At 42.2% G+C, this 18917-nt stretch overlaps 1 protein-coding gene across 1 annotated transcript in view; it reads right to left on the bottom strand.

Moving 5' to 3' along the window:
* LOC143029284 (glycine receptor subunit alpha-4-like) overlaps window positions 1-18917 on the bottom strand; it is a 1034091-nt gene that overhangs the window by 810487 nt on the left and 204687 nt on the right. The window lies entirely within an intron of this gene.

Genomic DNA, 18917 nt, shown 5'->3' with positions numbered 1-18917 from the left:
GACAGACACAAAACAAGAAAAAGACAAACAGAATCTGACAGACAGACAGACAGAGCGACCCGAGACAATGAGATATGGGTGGACGTCCTCTTACCAAATGATACAAACGAGACCAATGCTCCCGATGCTTTAAGACGTGGAAGCAACATTTTCTTTCATTACGACGGCAAAGGCGATGGCGAAGACAAAGACAAGCGAGGACGTAGCCACGACCAAGAACTTCTGATTCGGGGGCCAGAACCCGGCTCGCTGAAGGGGCTATCACACTGGGCTTCCACGGGCTTCACCAGCACCGAGAGTCGAGAGTTCGTTTGAGGAAAAACAACTTCGGTTATAATATTTCTTTTTCAAATCTCCAATTATCAAATTATTTGTTTTATAGATCAAAGCTGAATGATGAACTAAGAGATTGTAAATATATACGAATGTTAGACATATTGATGAAATGTTCTTAGAGAAGTCTATATTTCTGTAGGCGAAGTCATATTCTAGTTATTCAAATGGAGGTTGGAGGTAGGATGTGGGAGGAAAAATAGCCCAGTGTGAGGACCTCTTTAGTCAGTCAGTCAGCCAAAGAGAACCCGTTTCCTTTTGTCGGACACACACGAGTTCTTTTAGCTTCTGAAGAAAAAAAATTCTGTTCTGCAATGTGTATGTGGTGTGTCTGAGGTGACATGGTATGCTGTGAGTGTGGTGTGCTGTACGTTGGTGTTGTGTGGGTATGGTGTCGTGTTGTGTAGTGGTGAAGTGTAAGGTGGTATAATGCAGTGTGATATAGGATGGTATGGTGTAGGTTGGTATGTCTGAGTGTTGTGTATAGAGGTTAGGTGTAGGGTGGTATGGAGCAGTGTGGTATAGTGTGGTATGGTGTGGTATTGTGGTGTGTTCATCACAGATCTGAGTTCAATCCCTAAGAATGCTGACTTGACCCTTTGAGGGCCATAATCAGCATGATCATCAGCAATCGGAGCATATGCTGGGGGGGGGGGGCTTAGCGTTCTTTCACTCACACGCTGACTAGTCCCCAACAATTCTCCCATCAATCCCCCATGCAGTCACCCTTCCTATTCCAAACACCTCTAACCAGGATCTATCGATTTGCCCTAGCCATCAGTTCTGTGTACTGCACTGTAACGCAGTGTAATATAGTGTAGTACAGTGAAATAGTGTACTGATGTGGTGCAGTGGTATGGTGTATTGTGTTATACTGTGCAGTGGTAGAGTGTAGTACAAGTGTAGTGGTGTGTGGCTCGACCAGCCCTCTTGCGAGGTGGCCCCCTATCCCCGTGAAAAAGACCTTGTTGGTTCCTGTCTCTTTCCTCTTCACGAAATCATTTCTATGTACTATCTTTCTAGTATACACACAAAAAGCTATTTGTTACCTGCCGCCTCCCCAGCCACTTCATTTGTCCTTGTTTATCTTTGTACGTTTTCGAAAAACACTCCCCCTCCTGCAAGCCATTCTCAATGGCCCTCTTACTTTCCCCTCGCCCAAAGCGGGAAACCTTCATCCTCCTCAACTCCCATTTTCACTCCCTCTCCACCGCAACAATCCCACTCACTTTTATACTCTCTTCGACACTCAGCGTGTGTTTATTCGTCTTTTGTTAGAACCTCACTTTCGACCTTGATGGGGATCTCATCCTCTGATCCGAACTCTCACATATCTTCTCAATCTGGTGCGTCGTCACAACTTACCCTTACGACGGCCTCAACTCGTTCAACATGTAAAATGCTTTCACAGTTCACTGCAAAGCTAGTACATCTATTCCTTACCTTCGATTTACTTATCTATCTACAAAACATTTACTGAACCCATTTATTCCAAACGATCTACTAAGCTAATCCTACTTGACTCCCTTTAATCTCTACTCCCTTCTCTTCGAATTCAACACACTATTCAAGTTCACTGCAGGACCGAACTATTCCCCGAGTGATGAAAGAACCTTTGGGATTCTCCTCCCTATCTCAAACCTATTTTCACCCTGACCCAACTCACCGTTTCTTCCCGCTACCTTAGACATAATCCAACAAATATTTATCTCATATGACGATGCTTCCATAGTTGTTGACTATATTCATGGAGATTGTTAGCGTACAATTTAAATTTCGACATTTTCCTACAATTTTTCAATAATTCATTGCTCTAGAGATCTCTATTTTAATATATGCCTTTATATCAAATCTGATGTCCTTTCTCATTGTAAACATCTTACATATACCAACGGCTTTTTCCCCTTTACAAGGGAGGTAGTCAAAGTCAAAGGCATAAATCCACTCCCACCCATTTCATTCCCATACACTCCACTCCCATTCACCACCCCTCCCTCCCTCTTTTTTTGGCTCCTCCTGGATGACGGGTCATTCCTGCATCTTGCCCACTGCCCTGGGTCAGAAGCAATGTAGCAAGACACAGTACATCCACAGCAAGGCTGCTTCATTTAATTGGTGGCCCTCCTCTCCATCCCCTCATGCCGTACAAGAGAAAAGATAAATAAATTACATAATCCTAAGCTGAGATGTAATGGAATTGGTGGGAAAAAATGGTTCTCAAATTACTGAATCCCAATATGACTCGTAACAAGTGTCTTGAAAAAAAAATCAAGGGATCATTTGTAGATTTTGTAGAGATTGTACAACAGTGTTGCTGGGGTGGACATTCTACAGTCGATTATGGCTCGTGCTACATGACCTAACCTAACCTGAAATGACCTAATCTAACCTGTGTTATGGTGGAGAGTCTACAGTTGATCAGTGTGTGTGCATGTGTGTGTGGGGGGAGGAATTCTACAATTGACCACAATTAAGTTATGTATTCATTACTGCATTCTTATTTCGGAAAGCAAACAGGTTATCTAACGGCACCCGTACTGATCTATGATAAGATGAAAGTGTATGGTAGTTCGTGAATAACAACCAACCGGTTATGAACTTGTACTTATAACCTCATCACAACAGGAGTCTGAATAGAAACATGCCTCTCATACCTCTTTTTTTTTTGGGGGGGGGGCACACAACCTTTTCCTTATGGAGGCAGATACCGCATTCCAGCAGCATTAACTAGTGTTGGAATTTGATTTAATTTTTTTTTTTTTTTTTTTTTTTTTTGTATATGTTCCACTGTTCTTTCTATTACTTTTGCTCACCCTGTGACCCCCGTAATCCTTAAAGGGCAACCATCATGGCCTGGCACACCTTTCCATTTTTTTCTTTCGTAATGTTATACGTTTTCACGAGAACAGTGTTTAAAACAAACATTTTATCTCAACAGAAGTTTTCGAGGGACTTCATTCGGGAACATTTGCCGTCTGCTAGTTTGCAATCTAAAACACCTTCCGATTTTTTCTTTCGCAATGTTATTCATTTTCACGAGAACAGTGTTTAAAACAAATATTTTATCTCAACAGTAGTTTTCGAGGAACTTTATTCGGGAACATCTGCCGTCTGCTAGTTTCCATTCTAAAACACAGCTGTGATGACGTCACGAAGCTTCCATGCCAATAATATCGTCAAATGGCAAAACAGAGGATTCCTTCACCGATATTGAGAGATTGCCATTGTCTTTCGGGAGTAGTAGTCACGATTTCATAAATATCAGTAAAGAACAGCGAATAGACGGCATAGCCACGGGCTATCAATCTGAACCGAAATATCTCTCTGAAGAAGAGTTGACGTCTCCGGATTTCGATCAACCCAAGAATGACTGGTTGCAGCAACGGATGGACAACACAGATTGATAGATTTTTTTTTTATAAATCTATTACGCTCAGTGAGCACCAGTCCTGGTACATCAACAGGTAGCTTTGTACATAATATTCGTGACTCGCAGGACACGCTGTTCAAATCTCTAGAGTTATGTCATTTCAACTTGAAAAAAAACACACCAAAAATAGTTATATATATCTTAAGCAGTTAATGACAATATACGAGAGATATGGTATAGTTAGTAATATTTAGAACTGTTAATACGATCTTAACATACAAGAAATAAAGTTACAAACAACACTATGCAGTTATAGACAACAATATAGCAAAATGAAAGGTGATTACAATAACATATTTTACAGTTAATATAGCAATAACATATCAAGTGTAAATTGCAGACGGCAAAACTCTTAATCTAGCTGTCTGTCAGAAATATAATGTCATAGGCAATTACAATCAGCACCCACCAAATTGCGGGTGACGTAGAAGTGCATTTAAATGGCCATCAGCAAGCAAATATTTACATACATCTATGTCAGATACGTCTTGTTATAGAACACTTTCTAAATTGCAGGAAATATCGTTACGTAGCCTTCAGACAGTAAGGTAGGCGTGTGTGTGTGTGTGAGATTCACCATGGTCTTGGATCACGTGTTGAACTCGTGATCGTCAACTACTTCCCTCCCGATAGAGCTCAGAGCTCTTATATGACCGATCTATGGATAATGCTGCGACCTTACACACACACACACACACACCCAACTTCCCGCCCACGAGAGTTGGAGTAACGACTCGCAGGGCAGCGATGCTGAAATCATTTCAGCCCTGGGCGGGATTCGAACCCTGACCGTGGTAGTGGCGGCAGAGAACGCTACCACTGCACCATCGAAAGAGAAAGAAAGAGAGAGAGAGTGTGTGTGTGTGTGTGTGTGTGTGTGTGTGTGTGTGTGTGTGTGTGTGTGTGTGTGTGTGCGTGTGTGCGAGCGCGCGTCATGTGCCGAGGGGTGGGCAATTCTAGCCTGGACATGCCGCCTCAAGGCTGACAAAATAAATATAATAAAGAAAAGAGGTCAAAGAAGCCCAGATTATTTTACCGTAATCGACGGTTTTTGCGTCAGAATAAACAAAATATGAAATAATATTTTCCCTTTAATTTTCATTTTACTAAACGGCACACACAGCAAATGCATTTTTCATTATATACACCGGTATCCTATAATCCCGTTGCACACACATTAAGGTCATAGGAAGTAAAGGGGTGGTGGAGAGATGGGAAGAGGCCGTGTGTGTGTGTGTGTGTGTGTGTGTGTGTGTGTGTGAGAGAGAGAGAGAGAGAGAGAGAGAGACCGGGGGGGGGGGGGCGTGTCGCTGAGAACTCTGTCCCGGGTCTTCTGCCCATAAGCAGGTAAGGGCTCTGATCTCGATACATGAAAAATAAACATGATGGCGCCACGAGTAGGTGTTTATGTGTTTTTTTATTATTATTTGTCTGTTTATTATTATCTGCTTGATTATATCATTTATCATTATTTGTCTGCTTATTATTATGTGCTTGATTATCATTTATTATTATGTCAATTTATTATTATTTACTATCTACCTGTTTCTTTATTATTTAACTTTACCTATTTATTTATTTTATTATTATTTATATTAGTATAATATTGATTGATTTATTTATCATTATTATAATTTTTTCGCATCCGACCTAGTTATGGACCAAAAGGTCTCCTGTCGGCATGCTCCTCCTTTGTAACCCTTTGAATTTTTCTGCAACAGATTGCATGATTTGAAATCGCAATAAAAAACAAAAAAACAAAAAATCGTGTAGTCTATTTGGCTATCCCTGATTTTGATAATTGCTAGAAACATATTCCGGTAAAATTATTCACCTTTCATTTTCATGGCGGCTAACCTTTAACCAAATTCTTCTTTCGGTCGTCTCGTTCTCGGGAAAAGTTAGTTTCCGTTCGGCTACAAACACTTTGGGCTCGGTCCGCATTAGCCTGTCATAACTTCCCCCGCGTTCTCTTAGTTTCTTGTCCAAAACTTTCCGCTGGACATGGATGTCCGTCGTCGAGACTTACTGTGGCCATCCATTCAATTTAGGCCAACTTTTCTCCTTGCTTGCTCTGCCCGCAATGCCATGTTCATGTCCAGTATTTGCTGTTACGACAGAAGTCGAGGGCAATCAATTTATGTGTATTTGTATGTATGTATGTATGTATGTATGTATGTATGTATGTGTGTGTGTGTGATTTACCATGGTCTTGGGATCACGTGTTGGACACGTGATCGACAGCTATTTCCCTCCCGGAAGAGAGCTCAGAGCTCGTACATGGCCGATATATGGGTAATACTGTGACCTTACACGCACACACACACACACACCAAACTCCGCGCCCACGAGAGATGGAGTAACAACCCGCAGCGCAGCGTGTGTGTGTGTGTGTGTGTGTGTGTGTGTGTGTGTGTGTGTCTGTGTGTGTGCGCGCGCGTGTATCTGCAACTGACTTACTTGTATCCGATTGTTCCCTCAGTCATTTTCAAACACTGCCCAGTACATACCTGAAAATAAAATAAACAAGAATTATTACTGGTGGCCTCAAAACACAAGGACTAAAATTTGTACACACTAAACACAAGACATACTAAACACAAAACAGTGTTAAATCAACTTCTAGAGCTGAAATGAAAAGAATGCAAGGTCATCATATTAAGACATTAGGGCAGAACTCGTGGTAATGTATTTAGATTTGGCAAATTAAGGTGAGCATGAACTGATTTACCAACAGAGTGGTTAACGAATGGAATAAACTTAGTAACCATTTAGTTAGCGCTGAAACGATCGACTGTTTTAAGAGAAATTAGATAACTTTATGGATATGGATGGCAGGTGGTAAGGACCATGGAACTACCTAGTGTAGGTCTTAAGGTCTCTTGCACTCTCCTCCATTCTTATGTTTTTTATGAAAAATAAAAATCATTCAATACATTGAAATAAAATTGTGACCATTCGCTCCGACAAGAAGAAAGATTTCTGGAAATGCACAAATTCTCTTTATGGTTTAAAATTCACGAAAGGACATAAGGTGCACAAAGGGTCCCAAATTTTCTTGAAGACTCCTTTCCTTCCCCATTTCAAAACATAAGAATAGAGGAGACTGCAAGAGACCATAAGACCTATACTAGGCAGTTCCATGTCTCTTACCAACTATCATCCCCTAACCTTCTGTTAATAACAACCAATAGTTTCACCGCTCATTACACAGTTAACAAGTCTATTCTATTCGTTAACCACTCTATTAGTAAACGAGTTCTTGCACATTTCCTTCTTAAAACCTAGAACACCCGAACACTGAGAAATGAACATTAACCGACTTGATCTAAGGCTTGGAGTCCTATCAGATAGGTGAAGAGCTAGCTAAGCTGGCCATATCTTTCCCAAGAGGTTTACATACGAGTTGTTCGTAATGCACTGCAATATATTATACATACGCCCATGAGAATATCTTGTTTACTGACCTTGCCAAGGCAGCACTACCTCAAATGTTAATGTACCATATATAGCAGATGAGTGAAGGCCGGATTGCCTTGGCTTCTCCACCTCCCTTATAAGATTAAAGAGACCTTTTAGTATATGTATGCACAGTCACGATAAAAAAAAAGACCTATGCTATATTTCTCGTTTTTTTTTCTTTTTTTGAGTACATGATATATTTTCCTATGTCGTATTCACCTTACAGTTGGGTAACTTTCCATAACAAGAAAAAGTTGTCAGACAAAATAATGTGTATTTTGTATCATGAAAATCACTGTACCAAATCTTGACCACTAACAAGGCAAATAAGCATCAGATTTCCTACAGCAAGGGACTATAGGAATAGATTATGCTGGGAAGTAAAGCATCTATGGTTTAGCTACAATAAATATCAATGTAGAATATTTTATAATATGATTCATCAAAAGATGATGTGGGAATTTTACCGTTGTGTAACTATGAGTACCTCCGTGGGAGAGTGATCCAAGCGCCACGAGCCGTTTGATCTTGTGCTCAACTAGCCGACCTGGGCTTTCTGAGAGTTGGATTAGTCTCCTTCTGAGTTACCATAGTTGAGAGAAACGAATCCAACTCCCTATTAGGCGGTGTGTGAACCTCAGGTCGACTGGTTGAGCGCGAAATCAGGGTCTGGCGCCCCGTGGCGCTTGGATCACTCTCCCACGGAGCTAATCATACAAGTTAAAATATCGGTAAAAAAAAAATAATAATGAATATAGGTGTTTTCAATACGTGTGTCACACTTTGCAAAGAATTACAAATGGATTACAAAGTAAGACCATAACGACAGGAGACCTTTAGGTCCATAACTAGTTCGGATGCTAATAATAGATGTTTAAAAAGAGAAGTGTCGGGTCAATGTAAACAGAATCGGACGAAACTTGAAGAAAAATTTCGCCTCTGCCGCTTCAAATCTCGTCAACTCTTGTGCGTTCGTTTGAGCAGAAACGACTTCGGTTACAATCATTCGCTTTTCGAATTTCCGAATGTCCAATTACTCTTGCCTCATAAACTAAGAAGCTGAACGACGAACTAAGAGAATTGGTGATATGTTCTTAGGGAAGTCTACAACGCTGCAACGGAAGCCTTCTTCCAGCTGTTCAAATTCACAAACAATTGACGAGAATTGACCCAGTGTGAAGCGGGTTTGATGACCAAAGTGGGGGAAAAGTAAAAACTTTTGGAAATGGGAAGTCCATCGAATGCTATGGGGGGGGGGGGAGACAGACTGGGGAAGGAAAGTGAGTTTAAACCATGTCCCGGAGTACAAGTGGTAGTTTAAACTAGTGAAAACGCCGATACCAAAATTCATAACGATTCCGATACGAGTCCCGATACTACTGTAAACTTCAGATTCCGATGAATAATTACTAAATATACTTTGTTCATAATTTTTTTTCTCGTAAACAAACTGCAGGGCTTGAAAATAATCATGAATTAATAATTAGTTCAGAGCAGTTGATTATTCTATGTGACCAGAAGGCCTACACTAGGCAGTTCCATGTCCATTACCACCTGTCATCCCCATCCATAAAACTGTTTAGCCTTTTCTTTAAACAATCGATAGATGACCACTCCCCTAGTAAACCAGTTCTTGTCTATTTCCTTCTTAAATCTAAATTTATCCAATTTAAATCCATTACTGCGAGTCCTTGTCCTGTTGTCTTAATATAATGACCTTGTTTGCGTCACCTTCGTTATAGCCTTTTCTATCTATTAGAACAAGTTGAATATGTTTAAGAATATCATTCTGGCGTTCATTGTCCCAGAATATTCTATTCAGCTCAAAGCAATTCCTTGGTAGTACAGGATTAATGAGATACCTGGATTAACTCATTGAAACAACTACAGAGTACAAAAGTACTTTACATCTCAGTACAGGATACCATAGTAGGTGTATCCTACGCTTAATTCCTACATGTAGGACCCCATCCTAATCCCGACTGTCTCATGGAACCACATCCAGGGTATAATTTATCTCTCCTCATTCAGTCCCCCTTTCCTAATTATCTCGTGTCCTAAACGAGACCAGACCAGCAGACAAAGCAACAAGCAGCTTCCCACATTCCCTTATCTAGCTCTGGAGCAAATCCAGTCTTCCCTTTATATCCTCAGCTGAAGACTCATCTCCACACAGAAAAGAATCCTGATCATCCTTTACATCTTTGTGAGCTACTGGCGTCATCGGAAGCGTGACGGTCGCGCATTCGTTTAGTTGTGGGTTCGAATCCCGCACTTCTCTCAGATTCCCGGCACAACAGTCCATAAAGCGCATAAGAGGGCATAGGTGACGGCTTCGGTCGGAGCTATTCAGCGCCTTCTGGCGTAGGCTCCTTTCTACACTATGAAGAGCGGTGTTTATCATCAACAAAATACACATCTTTCTATTTAAAAATTTCAAACTCTCGTATCTTTCTATACTTATCCACGTGCATATGTGCATCAAACCCTCCCCCTTCCCCACAATGCACAGTTTAACTAACAAAAAAAAAGTTATTTTCACTTAAGATTACCCTCCGTCTCTCGATACAAAACAACTTCATCAACACTTCGGCACTTACACAAAATCAGGTTTCCTTGTATCCAAACATACCTTATGACTATTATGACTACTGTACGCTTATCTACCAAGCATCCCATCGTTATCCTGCCTTCCAATAGTATCCCTATATCTTAGAACCAACTAAACTCCAGGGTTACGGAAGAAGAACATGGTGGGAGGAAGTAGCTCAAGGGTTAAATGACGTAATACAATGAAATGGGAGACACACACACATACACACACACACACACACACCTCTCATGGCGCTGTGGTTAGAGCTCTGGCCTGCCACTACGGAGGTCCGGGTTCGACTCTCGCCCGGGGCTGAAATAATATCAGTATCGCAGCGCTGAGGGGTGTTACTCCAACTCTCGTGGGGTGTGTGTGTGTGTGCAAGGTCATAGCATTACCCATAGATCGGACCTACGAGCTCTGAGCTCTCTTCCAGGAGGGAAATAGCTGTCGATCACGAGTCCAACACGTGATCCAAAGACCAATTGAAAATACACACACACACACACACACACACACACACACACACACACAAAAAGGAAGCGAGGACAGAATACGCAACCGAAGGAGGATGAGATGAAGGGTATGGACCATGTAAGCGCGCGCGCACACACACAGTGCATACACGCAAGTAACCACCAGGTAAGATAAACTAACGAAGCAGAGCGCTTTCGTATATTTGGATCTTCAGTGCTCGTACAAAGATACATACACACACACACATTATATATCTATATATATATATATATATATATATATATATATATATATATATATATATATATATATATACTGTATGGAGAAAAAAAAAATTACGCTCTTGCTAACGTCGGAGTCACATACAAAGCTAAGCAAAAGAGCCAGGGGGCTGTCAGAATGAAAAGACGAATATTACTCAGTACGAAAGATATTATCAGTCCACACACAGCTGAATAGAATCGTCTGGCGGCAACAGGAACAAAAGGAAGAGGACCACCTTGTACACAAGCAATATAAAAGGGGGCCGAGGGGCGGCATGTCACCTCAATACTCAAACTTGTGCTCACGCAGTCCCCAAGTCACATGGAATAATCAACTTCTTTCCTTGAAACGTTAGGGTTGTGGCTGTGGCGGTAACAGGGGTTGGAAGTTGGGGTTGGAAGTTGGGGTTGGAAATCGGGATTTGGGTTAGGTTGAGTTGGGACTGGTGGCCGGGGATTGGGGCTGGGGTTGAGTTGGGGATTTGGATGGGGCTTAGTTTGGGTTTCGGGGTTGGGGGTTAGAGTTTGAGGTTAGAGTTGGCGGTTAGGGTTGGAGGTTTGGAGACGGGGTTACGGGTTGGGGGTTCCGGTTGGGTATGGGGTTGTGCTTGTGAGTGAATAAATAAATGAATGAATGAGCAAATACATAATTAAAATAAGCGAATGATTAAACAAATAGATTATTATATATAGGAAATGGGAAATAACCTCACAAAATATTAAGGAAATGTATAAATCAATAAACTAATGAATATATGAATACATAAGAACTTAAGAATGAAGAGAACTGCAAGAGACCATATGGCCTACACTAGGCAATTCCATAAAAGTAAATACAAACACGTATATACACAAGAAACCACGAGCTCCTATCACATAACATCAGACGTAAACAATGACTCCATACAAGCTCCTTGCTGAAGGCCCTGTCATGTTTCAGTTTCGGGCGATATTTGGCGCACCTGAAGCGGGGAAATTATCCAAGAGGACCCGTGTTATGTCAGATTGCCCAACGCCCGTGTCGACCTGCGCAACAGACGGCGACAGCATATTGCTAAAGGGCTTATCACACTGGGCTATTTTTCCTCCGACATCCTACCTCCAACACCCATTTGAATCACTAGAATATGACTTCGCTTACAGAAATATAGACTTCCCTGAGAACATTTCAACAGCATGTTTAACATTCGTATAGGTTTATAATTTCTTAGTCCATTCAGCTTTGCTATATATGACGGAAAGATAATTAGATATTTGTAGATTTGAAGAATGAAATATTATAAACGAAGTCTATTCTATTCAAACTAGCTCTCAAATATCGATGCCGATAAGCCCAATGTGATAACCTCTAAAAACCCATTTCGTTCCTCATTTGACTCCAAAGGTACGTTGCTATGGCGACGAGGTCACAGCACCATAAACAGTACAACATTTGAGGTTTATTGCAACCAGACTGCATCGGGAGAGAGCTATGGTGGGTATTGTTAGACTGTAACAAGTCTCGCTCCTCATGCCATCGCTTCCTTCGATGGTGTTGTCGATTTGTATTTGTTCTGATATTACCGTCGTGGAGTTTCATTGGAATAAAAAAGCCAAAGCCTCATTAACTCTATTACTTTGTAGACGTACAAGAATTATTGTCTTTTGGGTTTGAGGTACGTTTTCCCTAACTTTCAGGTCTTTCACGATCTCATGATCATTCTAATTTGAGTTTGGCGCCTTATCCGGGTCCATTTTTCCGGTATTTCCCTGGGTTCCAGCCATAAACTCTCCGCATTTTTCAGGCTGTTCCAGAAAAGGCTCAGTTTGAGCACTTTTGGTTGAGTAATTTCAGGAGACCGGGCGGGGACGGGAAGTGCGCGGGGCACCTATTACCCCGAGCGTGGGTGGCGTAAAACAAACACTTTATTACGCCCTGTTCACACCAGCGGTTTCAACCGCAGATGTTCCATTAAAATATAATTCAATAGAGGGGTTCACACTCAACCGCGAATTTTTTCCTTGAGTGTGCAGTACCGCCTCGTTTCCGCGCTGTTCAAACCGCTAATGTGAACAGGGTTTTATTACACAAACACTTCTAAGCGTTTGCTCGTTAACAAATAACGTACTTCTCTGTTAGTCCTTTAAGTACTTGTATTCTACGTGTATCATTGTGGTTAGTTTTGTGATTTTGTATAGTTTAAAAGAAAAAATTAAATAAAGGGTTTGTCTACGATGAGGAATACGGGAGACGAGAGAGGAAGACAAGTAAGGTTAAAGAGAAAGGGAAAGGAGAGAAAGGAGAGGAAAAGTGAAGAAGAGAAAGCGTAAATGGAGAGACAAGAAAGACTGTAAAGTGTTACATGATAATAAGAGACAAGAAGAGAGCAAAGATGAGAAATTGGGGAAGAGGGGAAAGAGGAAGAGGAGAGGCAAGAAAAAAAAGGAAAGGGAAAGAAGAAAGGAAAAGAGAACACAGAGACTAAAAGGAAAGAGGAAGACGAAAAAGAGGAAAAGAAAAGGGAAAGAATAAAGGAAAAGAGAAAAAATAAAGACTAAAGAAGAAGAAACAGAAAAAGAGAGGATAGGTAGAAAAACTGAAAAAGAAAAGTAAAGATAAAAAGAATGTAAGGAACAGCGAAACGAGGAAAAACCCAAGAGGAGGACGCGTATAGGAAACATACTTTTCAAAGTCACAGGAAAAGAGAGAGAGAGAGAGAGAGAGAGAGAGAGAGAGAGAGAGAGAGAGAGAGAGAGATGAGAGAGATGAGAGAGAGAGAGAGAGAGAGGAGAGTTGGAGAGAGAAAGAGAGAGAGGGGGGGATCAGAAGCCGGGGAACGTCGAGAGTAAGGGAACGGCCGAGGGAATGGTGGGAGGAGATCAACAGAAGACGAATAAGGAGATCCGGAGGAGGAGGAGGAGTAATCCAGGAATAGGAGAATCTCGAAATGAGGAGTCAGAAGAAGTGGGAAAAGGAGGAAAAGGAGAAGGAAGAGGAGGAGCAGAAGGAGGAAGAGGGAGACAAGGAGAAGGACGAGGAGCAGCAGCAGCAGCAAGAGGAGCAGGAAGAGAAGAAGGAGAAACAGGAGGAGCAGGAGGAGGAAGAGGGAGACAAGGAGAAGTAGTAGTAGTAGCAGCAGTAGCAAGAGGAGCAGGGAGAAGAGAAGGAGAAAGAGGAGAAGGAAGAGACGAAGAAAAAGAAAAAAAAAAGGAGGACAAGGACGAGGAGGAGAAGAAAGAGGAGCAGAAGGACGAAATGAGGAAGACAATGGAGAGGAGTGAAGATGTCCGATAAACAAAGCGAAAGAAAATGGAAAGTGATGCGAAGACTAAAGAAGCGTAATTCCTCCCCAATAAAAGCAAACAGAATGTCAACAATAAAAACGAAATCTTTTGTCAAATTCAATATCAGATACATATGATACGAAGAGAGCATAAGGTAATGGAAAATGTGAGTTGAAGTTGGTAATATATGAATTGTAAACACAGAGATAAAAGAATGATAAAAATAAAATAAAATAAACAGCTTTGTTAACCACGTATTTATTATGGGGCTCAAACTTCCTGCTGAAACCGTCTCAAGTTACACCGTTCAAAGTTCGAGTCCTGTTACACGCCCACACACGCACGCACGCACAGGGCATGCCATTATGACTTGCATTCCGTTTTCTTTAGTCTTATTTTTTCGCATTTTTAATACAACGTCGTTATGAAGAACATATCTCCTGTCGGGATGCTTTTCCACTACAATCCATTGTAATCCAATGTAACAGGAAGAGGTAAAAAGGATTAAAGGAGAGGAGGCAGGGACGGAGGAAAGAGAGCACAAAAGGAGGAAGAGGAGGAGGGGGAAAGAGGAGGACGAGGAGGAGGACGAGGAGGAAGAAGAGGAGGAGGAGGAGGAGGAGGAGGAGGAGGAGGAGGAGGAGGAGGAGGGGGAGGAGGAGGAGGAAAAAAGGAGTAGGATGAAAAGGATGAGACTGAGAAGGAGGAACAGTGAGAGGGAGAGAGGATAAAATAGGAATAACAGGAGCGAGAAATGGACGAGGGCATGAAGATAGATGTGTGGCTCAGCTGTGGCTCAACTGTGATTCTGCTGTAGCTCGCCGGTGGCTCGGTTACGGATGGGCTGTGGCTCGCCGGTGGCTCGGCTGTGGCTTGGCTGTGGCTCGCCGGTGGCTCGGCTGTGGCTTGGCTGTGGCTCGGCTGTGGCTTGGCTGTGGCTCGCCGGTGGCTCGGCTGTGGCTTGGCTGTGGCTCGGCTGTGGCTTGGCTGTGGCTCGTCTATGGCTCGGCTGTGGCTCGCCAGTGGCTCGACGGTTGTTAAGCTGTGGCTCAGTTGTGGCTTGGTTGTAGCTCGGTTGTTAAGCTGTAGCTCACTAGTGAATTGGTGTTGGGTTGGTGCCCGATGCTGACAAAAGGGCGAACGTGTGGGTAACACTGGGGGTTACGAGTGCACCTCTGCGCGGAGGAAAACAAGCTAAGAAAGTAACAAAGAAACAAGTAAACAAACAAACAAGCAGTGAAGAATCTGGGCCGCACGGGTAGACGTTGAGGAAGGGCAGAGGGGAAGCGGAGGGGAAAGGAGGACAAGGAACGGGAAAGGGGAAGTCAGGGGAGGGGAGGGGAGGGGAGAGGATGGGGGAGAGGAGAGGGGAAGGGAGGGGAGGGGGAGGGGAAGGGTGGGGGATGGGTGAGAGGGGAGGAAAGGAGAGGGAGAGAAGAGGAGAAGGGAGGGGAAGGGAAGGACAGAAAGACCACTGGAGAGGAAGGGAAAAGAGAGGACAGGAGAGGTGGGGAGAAGAGATGAGGGGACAGGAGGAGAGGAGTAGGAAGGGGGAGAAGTACAATGGGAGAGTAGGTGTGAGAGGAGTGGGAAGGGGTGAGGCAGGACAAGAGAGTGGGGAGGATAATATATAAGAGGAGAGGTGAGAAGAGGAGGGAGAGATGGGGGGAAATCTGTGAGACAATAGAAAGGTATTACAGATAAAGGAAAAGTTGAGAAAGTGAAGAATGTTAGAAACATGTGAGAAACAAGGGAGCGAATGGAAGGTAGGTAAAGAAGGGGTGAGAGGAGGAGAAGGAGAGGTAAGAGAGGAAGAGGAAGAGGAAGAGAAGAGGAAGAGGAGAGGAAGAGAAGAGGCAGCGGAAGTCTTTAGAACTTTGGTCAACCCGTGTTGTGGAATTGGTAAGCCAAGACACCGTCGTTCTGTCACCATGGCAACACGTCCCGCCAAGTCGTCTGCGTCTTTAGCGTCGTTAGATATTCCCAGCCACTTTTGGTCCTTGATCTTATGTTATCCTGTTTCTTGAAGAGTCTGTAGATGACATCAACACTGAAAAAATCGCCTGGAATCAAGGGACTATGATGGCTTTTTCGATACTAAGTCTCCCAAGGGGTCCCTGGAATATGGGATTTCAAGAGATCACATCAACACTGAACAAAATATTCTGGAAACTACGACTACGAAGAGTTTTTTGGACTCTGGGTTCGACGAGAGGACAACTACAGTCCCTAAGAACCTGTAGATCACATTAACATAGAAGAAAATCTGGAAACTAATATTACGAAGAGGTTTTCGTCTCTGGAGAACCTCTGGAATCCTTGATCGGCGTGATGAACCTCTGTTGATGTCCATATTTGGAATGAAATCAGAAATGGCCAAGAAGAGCAACTGAGAAATGAAGCAAAAGTAAGAAGAGAATGGGAGGATGGGTCAAGGTAAGGATGTTGGTAGCAAGAAAGGGTAAGAGGAGGGAAGAACGGGGGAAGAGATGAGGAAAGGAAAGAGGAGAAGGAGTGCCAAGAAAGGGGTAATGATGGTTTGAAAAAAAAAAAAAAAAAGACTGGAAGACGACATTTTTAATGTGTACGGACGACAAGACAGAAGACTTAGAAGGGAAGACGAGAAGACAGGAGGAGGAAGAGGAAGAGGAAGAAGAAGGAGGAGGAGGAAGAGGAAGTGGAGGAGGAAGAGGAGAAGAAGGAAGAGGAGGAGGAGGTTATGAGGGACAATTTGGAAGACGATAAGTAGGTTTGCGATGATGGATGGATGGAAATGAGTGAAGAAGACTCCGGAGTTGTTTATGTGGAGAAACGACTTGAGGGGAAGCGGAGTAGGGTGAGATGGATTCTACACAAGAACGGAATTCTTTCCCAGTTGGGCTCCTTCACGACTTCAGGTCCCTTACCTTACTTTGGTGAATATGTATGAATTAACTCTACACTATCCTAATCTGTCCTAGATTAATTTAACCTAACTTATAATAGATTTACTTAACCCTATATTTCAGCTATAATAAAAATTATCAGTAATATTTTCAACATGTCAAGAACATGAGGAAGAAGAGGAATAAAAAAGAGAGGAGGATGATGAAGAAGAAGGCGATGAAGAGGAAGATGAAGAAGAAGGCGATGAAGAGGAAGAAGAAGAAGAAGAAGAAGAAGAAGAAGAAGACCAAGTCAAAGAAGAAAGTGAAAACGAAGAAAAAGACGAAGGCGAAGAAAAAGGTGAAGAAGACCAAGAAGAAGAGGAAGAAGAGGACGAAGAAGAAGAAGAAGAATAGAAAGATGAAGAAAAACAACCCCAACAAAAGGGGGGGTGGGGTAAGGTCTTCCATGGGTATCGAAATACGATGGGGGCGTGCATCAGGGCGTGATGAGGCGTGTGTAACGGACTGATGAGGCGTGTCATCGTGTGATGGGACGTGTGATTGGGCGCTACCTTTAATACACTGATGTGCGATGGCGAGCAAATTGAGAAAACAACGTAAGCTTCATCATAACAAGAGGGAACCTATTACCCATACAGAGGTGATCTGATTTCGTATGTGTTTATTCTGGCTATCGCGGGGCTGATTCTTTTTTTCAGCCGAGGAGAGGCCCTGACCCACCTCCCCCTCACCCACTCCCTCCTACTTCTCGAAAGGCAAACCTTTTATCTCAATTAATCCTTTCGAGAGCGACATACCTTAACGTCTTTATCCTGGCTGTCTCCGTGAGATCTTATTTAGCTAAAGGTAATTGACAACATCAAAAGTGACAATTTTCACACTTAGAATCCGACAAGAAATAATGGTCTCAAATTGTCAGGAAATATATTTAATTTGAAAGTGGGTACAAACAACTTCGCCGTGTAGTTCATGAATGGAGGCAGTGCAATGTAATTCAGTTCGAAGCCTTAAGATTTGTTTAAATAAATACCTAAGCAAGATGCTGTAATGCCTGCCATTTATTTTATAATATTTATTTATTTGTTATTGTCTGTTTATTTCTTTATCGTTTATTTTTATTATTTGCCTGTCTGTTTATTATTTAACTTTACCTATTTACTTATTTTATTTATTATTTATATTATTATAATATTTATTCATTTGTTTATTTATTTACTTATTTATCATTATTATATATATATATATATATATATATATATATAGATATATATATACGATATATATATATATATTTTTTTTTTCATCCTAGATATGGACCAAAAGGTCTCCTGTCGGCATGCTCCTCTTTTATAATCCTTTATCACACTGGGCTTTTTTCCTTCCAACCTCCAATTAATCGACGTTACCGCCAACCTCCAGCACTTTTTCCTCCGTAAAATCATTATGGCAAAGTAATTTGTTTTCTCAACAAAAATGCATAGAATAACATTTGATATACTGAAGGAAAATTGTTTTCCTTCCCAAAAGCTGCGGTCTGCAAATCTGCTCCAAGAGTCGAAGGAAAAATATCTCAGTGTGATAACGCCCCAAGAGGCGGGGAGTTGCTCCTCTTGACCAACACCACACATTTTTATTCACTTCAAGGTTCGATCTTTTGTTCGTAGCTGCGGCCGAAGCCGTCACCTTTGCCCTAAGTGCTTTGGGGACAATTGAGATCAGTAACTAAGTCACAAACTGGGAACGAAGTTTTCCATAAGACAAAGTATGAATACAGACAATTAACTTAATTGTTTGGATGTCAGTTAGAATAAGTAATAGAAGAGTTAAAACTACCAAGGTGATAGGAAAGGTAGTTAGGGGGTTGTTGTTGTTGTTGTCGTTCCCTAGACTGTCTGTCCGAGCAGTCCCGTCTCCCCAAGGAATGCCATAGCCGAAACTGGGGTTTCCCACAAATCCTTTATAGAGCGTATGTTGTGTTGTTTGCGTGCATGATTGTGTATAATGCAGTCTTCCATTATGTGTTGTATGGTATGGGGTGAAGTGTTACATCCTGGGCAGCTGTTCACAATGCGGTCATCCAGCCTCTTCTGGTAGCTTAGAAGTGCTGGGTGGTGACCGCACCGCAGTCTGGCCAAGTGGACTCTGTCCTTTCGTGGGAGAGAGGATTCAGAAGGGTGGATATCAGGGGGTCTGGCATGCAGCAGTGT

The sequence above is a fragment of the Oratosquilla oratoria genome, chromosome 10 (assembly GCF_046742065.1).
Source record: "Oratosquilla oratoria isolate Oo_2021 chromosome 10, ASM4674206v1, whole genome shotgun sequence".
Classification (NCBI taxonomy): Eukaryota; Metazoa; Arthropoda; class Malacostraca; order Stomatopoda; family Squillidae; genus Oratosquilla; species Oratosquilla oratoria.
Note: the sequence above shows the minus strand (reverse complement) of the source record. Positions and strands in the feature narration are given on the sequence as shown.